Raw genomic sequence first — 8,096 nt, forward strand, 5'->3', positions numbered from 1 at the left:
TTTAAGTGTCAGCTTTGACTTACTGTAGATGTATTTCTTATAATTCCTGGACACAAATGAAACGATTGCTGGCATACAGTAAGAGTACAGAGCTATAAAATGAACGTGGATAGCTCAGATCTCTTATGAAACTCTAGTGGAGCGACATGCAAGATGACGCAAGTCGTTTTCTATAGAGAAAAATAACAACAATTTTAATCTGTTGCTATTAATTCATTCAGAGATCACTGATATATAATCGCAGACTTTACAAAATTACACATTTCTGAGATCTTTTCAGAAGCTCTTCCGAGGTCTTTTTTTTCTCACAAGAAATTCCAAAAGGATACATTACTAAGGGTTTATTGAGTTTTTTTCAACTTTTATATCTTGTCAAATCTGACCACAGTTTTTGCGATCTCTTTTGAAACTCTAGAGGAGGAGAACAATCAAACTCAATTGCCATATTTCTGTTTAGAAGAAACAGATGAGACAATAAAGAACCTTCTCTTATACCAATGAGAAGCCCTTTCCATCATGTAACAGATAATGTTACATGATGGAAAGGGTTTCCATCTGTGCTTCTGCTGCAGCAACAAATGACTCCGCATCCTCATATTGTGTGGAAATGCCTAAGTTCTTGAAAATAAAGTTTCCTGCTTTAAACGTTGACGACATTAGTATAAATACATTTAGATGTGCTGGTTTTATCTGTCTTACACATTGTTATTTTCCAGAGCAGCAGAACAGTACGCCTGCCCCAGGATGTGGGGTGACCTCCCAGAATGCACTGCAGCGATGTAAACAGACAGCGAAGGATCATCCCTGTGCTCTGTTGATGCAGCCCCCCAATTCAGAGCTTAATTAGCACTTTGCCACCCTGATCACTCCGCTTTTCGATTTAACAAGATCCCTCTGAAATTACACAGGATTAAGAGAAGTTGGTTAATAAATTAGGATGTGCATCTGTAATTTAATTGCATCTTAGACCATTAATTAACAAGCTACCTATGCAATAGTTACTGTGATTTCTGTTAATTAGTGGCCAGGTCTGATAAAGTCTCCCTGTAAAAAGAGAAAACAATTAGCTTATGGAAGTGAGTGTCTTTAAAAAAGAAAATCCTAATTGTTCACAGTAGAGGTAATATAGCAGAGGAGATAAGCATTCAAGTACACATTTTAATTAAGGGGTAAATCTAAATATTTGACGTTCATTGGATAATTAATACATACTCATTACAATTACTAAGCTTATTGCTACAAAGAAAACAATACATCATGTTCCTGCAATTGAAACACTCACAATAGTTGATATTTTTTGTGTGAAGGGGCACATCCAAGGACGTCTGATTTGGCCTTTTGTGCCGTTATCTGAATAAAGGAAATAATACTCACCATCTTATTGCTCGTTCTGAACATGAGAGTATTCAGATGCAAACAAACCTCCTCATGACCGACAACTTCTGTGGAATGAATCAGACAAATTAATTTACGCTTTAATTGATTTACATTGGGTATTTGCATGACATCATATGATGAAGTGCTTGAAACACCACTGACCTTGAGAAAATACACCTTATACCCACAATGCTCTCATTTACTGCATTCAAGTCATGTCACAATGATCTTTATAAGATGAGCAAATATGAATACATTACAAATTTGTCTCTGTGTCATTTAAAAAAGTCACTGTGGAAACGAATTGGGACAGTATTTGGACATTATTATGCTTGTGTATGTAGTGTATTGTACAGTCTAAATGCCAGAGGAAATATATTTTTGCTTAGTGTATACATTATTTATTTGTATTTTATTTTGTTTAATATTTTTCAGATGCAAGAAGAATATCATTAAAAAAATCATAGTCAAGAAAGACCATAGCTGCAATTATATTCAGTTAATTCATCACTGGAAAAAAAATTAAAAATTCACAGTATTGAACACAGAGTGCTCGGATGTATGGTAAACAGAAAATGTGCTCACTACACCCCATATGCATGCCATACCCTGCAGGAAGAGTACAAATAATATGGTAGTAAACTTTCTAAATCAGAATAATTCAAAATAAACAGTGATAGCCACAGACACTCTTGAATATACTGTACGGTTTATGTGTAGATATCAGGCAGTGAGAAGGCCTGGGGGAGAGAGCATAGACTGTCTGACTGTCTGAGTCTGCAGGGACTGGAGTGTGTATGAGTGTGCACGTGTGTGTGTGTGTTGTGTGTGTAGCTCATTAGCTCACTTACATAATTCAGAAAGTGTCAAATCCTCCTGGAGAAGAACACAGCAGCATCAGAACGCCATCAGCAACACACAGCCTGGGAATGCAGCACAAGCCCACAGAGCACTGGAAATTTCAACACACATTTCTCATTTTATCATACAGAGATTTTGATGGCTGAGTCCTCTGATTAACTTATAATGTGATATAAGGCCATGTTAGTGGCTTGTAGTTTCGAACTGCTCTTATCATTCATCCTGACTCACGCTGCACCGTGACAACACACTACAGAGCGTCATTTAACCTTTACAGCACACATATTGATCCGTTTTGGTTATCAGACTGCAATCAGAGCACCATGTTACACTCAACTCAGGTTCACAATCACTGACAAAAACTGCTGCACAGATCACTGTTGGCATCACAGTGTGAAGATCTAACATGCTTATAATTTGCAAGCCTTATTATGATCATTAGCATATACACCTACAGTATACAGTGGCCTTGAAATGCATTTGGACACTTTAAAATGTACTAATGTCATTGATGCAAAGTACCAAACCAAAGCCCAAACAAATGATGCTAGTGCTTTTACCAGAAATAACTTATGTGGAATTGTAAGAAATCTTCCTACCTGGTCTCAAGGTGATTTTTATTGACTGTGTGATGTTATTTCCTCACAGGTTTCCAGCAGACTAACCATAAGCATTTAAAAAAAAAAAACACTTTAACTTTAAACATGCTCCGCTAACATTTGACAATCACAAAGCATCACAATACTTTCAGTCTTAAGTTCAAATATTGTTTTTGGGTAGTACATTTTCATGCCTCCATTATATGGTTGTAACATCGAGGATCAAAACATTAAACTCAGAAAAAAGAAAAAAGAAAATCATGTTATGATTGTATGATTCATTGAGTTGATGTACAATGACATTTTAGTGCCATGAAAAAAAAATCCAACATTAAAAAAAAAAGAAATAATAATAATAATAAAAATAAAATAATAGTCATTCCACAAGTGAACTCAAATTGTCCAGAATAAAACCTTGATTTCAAAAGTAAAGTCATAATATTACAGATATAAAATACAATTAGAATAAAATATTCTATAATGAGATATAAAATACATTTTTAATATTTACAAAAATTTTTTTTTATCTCAAATATATATATTATTTTATGGTGGTTATTTTTAAATAATATTTTTGTTTATTTTATTCTTTTTACATTTGTGATCATTTCATTTTCTCTGTCAGTCTTTTGTAAAAATCCTTTAAATAACTAAAGCCCGGTCCTTAATGACATCATCCTAGAGAAGTGACATAATTTCTGTTAAGAAAACAGTATTATAAATGTATTTGATTGCCTTTAAATTACATTGACCATGTGCCATCTTTCTTTAAAATAAATGCTATTTTTCTACACATATTTTGTTATCGAATGCAGTGTCATTCATTTATTTTTGTCCTTGTCTTAAATGTAAAACCATATAAATATGGGAGTGCATTTAACACATCACAAAAACGAAAAAGATATGGAAATTGTTAGTCTAATCCCATGAGTTTAGGATTAAATCATCATGTAACAATTGAATATTTACAAAGGTGAAGACTGCTAAGCACCAGTGATGCCTCGTATTTATGTGGCGATGACAGTGATAATGCTGCTTACAATTCTTTAAAAAACATTACGGTTGCTATTATTATTATTATTTACGTACGGGTGGTTACACAATTCCCTGTTCATCCCAGCCTTTCCTGCGATGTGAATAATGTCATCGACAGCACAAACCCCTCAGCAATACTGACAGTGTGTCACAGATAGAGATGCTCACCAGAGAGCCTCTCGAATTTCCTCGACATGCTGATAACAGATAGATTCGGCATCAAGAGAGCCACTTTAATAGGCTTTTTAACTCTTGATCTTGAGGCAAAATTAAACATACAGTTTAATTGAATCGCAGGTTCAAATGACAGTCATCCCATGATAAATTATTCCCTGTGCTTCTCACTGATTTCGATTCTTTCTCTTGCACAGGAAATGGATTTCAGGCTTAATGAATTACACAAATTTCAAAATGACTGGCTGGCTGCTTCTGAGAGATATCGCAGTGCTTTGTGAATATTTAGATTTCGTGATGAGATTCAAATGCAGTGAATCCTAGACAGCAGCGTTCAGCTGGAAGCAGAAACAAAGATCTTTGCTTTTTACACAGAAGCCTTGCAAACCAGTTAATACAGACTAGAATCAGAGAGAGTGTATGAGAATATGTTTTTTTTTCTCTCTCTTCTGGTATTATCACTAATTTGTATTTCAGTGAAATGATCTCCAGCTCCTGAAAACTATCATCCAGCTTGTTGAGTGTACTTTCCTGTCTCATGGATGAAATTTGTTATCTGGGATTCACATTGAAAATGGAGAGCATTTGACTTTATTTCCAATTGGCCATTTTCTTCTAGTTCCATAATATACGTCTTTTATTCATGTTCCTATACTTGTCTTCAGTTCATCTGAAATGTATTTCTTGTTTGCTCTTGGTATTCGATTCTTTTAAAACAAACTGTGAAAAAATGTGACAATTTGGCACTACAAGAACTACAAAAGTCTCAAGTTATAGTCGATTTAATGACAAAAATGGACCAGGAAACCAACTATGAAACAAAACATACAATGTTATGTACATAAATATCAAAAACTTGAAATAAATAGTACAAATTTAGATAAGCATGTGACAACTGACATCACTGTCCTGAGAAAACTTACTTATAATTGCAGTTTTAGTTTGATGGACGGAAAGTCTTTTAAGATATTTGTGAACCCATATACAAATCAGCTAGATAAAAGCAAGCATTTTGACTCAAAAACTTTTTCGTGAAATATAGCCTTAATCTTCATTGGGTGAAAACCAACCCTGGTCTCCCCCACAATTTGTTGCAGTTCTTGTTTTATATTTAGTCAATTAATTTAATAAGTAGATTTTTTAGCGTTTGTGTTGGTCACTGCATATGCTGAATTCATTATGTGTCTTCAGCGACACATGCAGAATTTAATAATTCAACTCGATCTTGTCCTAGAAGACTAAGCAGAACTTAAACACTGCTACGGCAGGCACAAAAGCAGCATTCACACACTAGTATTTCAGCTCATTCTGACAAACCCTTCATGTGCACAAACACGCTCATGAAAGCAAGTCAGAGGAGGCTTTGTGTTTTCTCTGGCGGTGGAAGTCGATGTCGTTTGAGGCTCTTTGCTGCGAGCTGCAGGATCGAGCCGAGGGGCCTGACAGCTGTAACGTGTCTTCTGGGACGGTCCAGAGGAGATCAGGCCACGGTGACACAGCGCTCATTAGCAAGAGTGAAAGAAACCCCTCGCAGATGGCTGTCAGTGTTCAAAACGCAAAGCACGTCGGATACACCAGACATGTCAATTGAGGTTTGAATTCCTTCTGCTTGATTTTATGACATCATGATATTCAAGCAGCGTTTATTTCGTTATTTCCTCCATCTAAAGAACAGAGGGTAATGGAAGACGGGAGCACGCTGACATCTGAAAATGTGTTTTCTAATGAGCGTGCCATCTACCTAACAAGAGTCTCGGCTTGTCATTCATCAGCACAAATTACCAGCTCTGCATTTGATGTGTTCTCGCCGCGGCGGATGACAGCTTCGTCTGTTCGGCAAACAGAAAAGTGGGAAATATGGCAGCTCCTGTTTCCGTGGGGCCTCTGAAATCAATTAGCGTGTTTACCTGTCACAGTTCAAATGAGGGCCACGCTACAACAAACCTCATCATTTCCATCACGGCGCAGTCACCTGCTCCTCCGGTGCTTCATAAATAAATGGACATCGGTCCAGATGTAATGTAATAAGAGTGATTCCATCAGCCCAGCCAGATCTCATCAATCTCACAGCGGCTAATTGCAGGGACACCTGGTGTGTTTCTGCTCTCGGAGAGAGATGCTGCAGCTCAAATGCTTCCTGAGGACCCGATTCAGTCTGAACGCATAACACCAGAGAGTTTCACACAACTAACTGAAACTAACTAAATAAAAGTGGGACATTTTAGAGCCTAAAACACCAACAAATCAAAACGTCATCACTATCATGCAGTATATTGCGACATACAGACCCGATCTCACGGCAATTCATACATTTTTCACAAGGTGGCTTGTTCGTATGAATTCGTACGACCACACTCGTACAAATTCATACGATTGTTGCCAAATCATACGTATTTTACGAGTTGCACAATTGGTATGATTTATACGAATGACCTACACCTAACCCCGCCCCTAAACCTAACCGTCACTGGGGTCGTATTAAATCGTACGAGTGAGGTCGTACAAATTCGTACGTATAAGCCACCTCGTAAAATACGTACGAATTGGTCCTGAGATTGTGTTTCACAAGTTATGTTTTTTGGGAGTAAAAACTAAAAATTCCATGTTTCTCGTTATTATGGAAGTCAGTTTCCACCATGGGATAAAAAAAATCTAAATAAAATAAAATAAATAAATGAAAAGGTAATCACAACTTTTAGTCTCACAATTCAGACTTCTTTCCTCAAAATTTGAAGACAAAGTCAAAACTGTGGGTTATAAATGCAGAATTCATAATTTTGAGAACAAAAGTCAGATTTGTGAGATATAAGCTCACAATTGCAATATTTTTTGAAAAAAAAAAAAATCACAATTACCTTTTCTATTTTTCATTCCATTGCGGAAACAAACAGAAAAAAATCTAACTTATATTTTAATGAAAGAAAATCAGCATTGAAAGACAATTACTAAGAATTGTGAGATATAAACTTGGAATTGCAAGGAAAAAAAATCTCTCAAAATTCTGAAAAGTCTTACAAGTCTCAAAATTTTATCTTTTTATATATATATATATATATATATATATATATATATATATATATATATATATATATATATATATATATATAACTAAGTTTAGATCTTGCTAATTGGAGTTCATATCTTGTAATCCTGAGATTGTGAGATAAGTCTCAAAATTTTATCTTTTTATATATATATATATATATATATATATATATATATATATATATATATAACTAAGTTTAGATCTTGCTAATTGGAGTTCATATCTTGTAATCCTGAGATTGTGAGATAAGTCTCAAAATTTTATCTTTTTATATATATATATATATATATATATATATATATATATATATAATATATAACTAAGTTTAGATCTTGCTAATTGGAGTTCATATCTTGTAATCCTGAGATTGTGAGATAAATCGTCAAATTTCCCTTTCTTTTTATCCAGTGGCTGAAACAGGCTTGAGGCTGCAATCCAAACATAGCGTTACTGTACAGGTCTAGAATAGAACTAAACCAACTGACAATGAGCAGTGATACATTAATGATACTTGTTACTTTACCTAACACTGAAGTACCCAACCAAATCTGCACAATAAATCTGACCTGTTGGCCATCGTTACCTTCTGAAAGTCTTTCAGGTATTTGCCGAAGCTCAGTTTTGGTTCTGTAAGCAGTTCCGACTACAATAAAAGTGTCCGTGAACGTGCAATTGGTGCAGCTCAAGCTGGATTAAAAGTTGGGCTGCAGGACGGTAATAATACTGAAAGAGATATGAAGCAATGCTGCAGCTGACCTACTTGTAAAGCTCTCAACTTTTTCTCCTCTCATTCCACAACTCTAAAAATAACACACTGTCCAATCTCAGAAATATTTCAGGCATTCCTTTGACCCCTGGCCATCATATAACGGCTCTCACAGCAGGGTTGATTACTAGTCAGAAAAAACAAAAACAAAAAAAACAACAGCACATTGGATGCATAATTTGAATTTGAGGAAATATAATTAAAAGAGAAAAAAAATCTACATATACATGTTAACAGA

The 8,096-nt window shown here is 35.2% G+C and overlaps 1 long non-coding RNA gene across 2 annotated transcripts; it reads right to left on the reverse strand.

Moving 5' to 3' along the window:
- Positions 1-536: 536 nt before the first annotated feature.
- On the reverse strand, positions 537-1,593 carry LOC113059658 (uncharacterized). 2 transcript variants are annotated; one of them, XR_003278121.1, is made up of 3 exons: positions 1,375-1,593; positions 988-1,044; positions 537-894 (listed from the first exon to the last, which is right to left on the reverse strand). It is a non-coding gene; the product is annotated as an uncharacterized LOC113059658 (long non-coding RNA). The 2 variants fall into 2 exon arrangements; XR_003278120.1 differs by having other exon boundaries at positions 1,283-1,593.
- Between the last annotated feature and the right edge of the window lie 6,503 nt (positions 1,594-8,096).

Source organism: Carassius auratus, chromosome 41 (assembly GCF_003368295.1).
Source record: "Carassius auratus strain Wakin chromosome 41, ASM336829v1, whole genome shotgun sequence".
Taxonomy (NCBI): Eukaryota; Metazoa; Chordata; class Actinopteri; order Cypriniformes; family Cyprinidae; genus Carassius; species Carassius auratus.